We start from the raw sequence: 465 nt of genomic DNA, 5'->3' as shown, positions 1-465 counted from the left end.
ACAATCTATCTTATCTCGACACACACACATATATTTATACTGGCCCTCCATCAGTTATGATGGACAAAGTGTTCCAGCTGATCTGATCAATGGAACAGCCTACTTGTGAAGCTAACATGCAAGTGACTGAGCACTCCACAGATACACGCTTCTTTGATGTAGTTCTCGGAAAGATTCAGTGAGACACAATATAACAAGGCTGGCATTTTGAATGACGGATATAATTAATTTTTGCTAACTGAGTGGACTGGAGCAACGTGAAAGGAAATATCTTTCTCAAGGACACAACACACTGCTAGGATTCAAACTCACAACCTCACAGTCATGAGCTGAATACCCTAACCACTAAGCCATCCACCTTCACATGCACACACACACACACACATTTTATATATATTAATATTTCTAAGTATCTCTAACTATATATATATATATATATATATACACACACACACACACACACAC

Source organism: Octopus bimaculoides, chromosome 7 (assembly GCF_001194135.2).
Source record: "Octopus bimaculoides isolate UCB-OBI-ISO-001 chromosome 7, ASM119413v2, whole genome shotgun sequence".
In the NCBI taxonomy this organism is placed as follows: domain Eukaryota; kingdom Metazoa; phylum Mollusca; class Cephalopoda; order Octopoda; family Octopodidae; genus Octopus; species Octopus bimaculoides.
Note: the sequence above shows the minus strand (reverse complement) of the source record.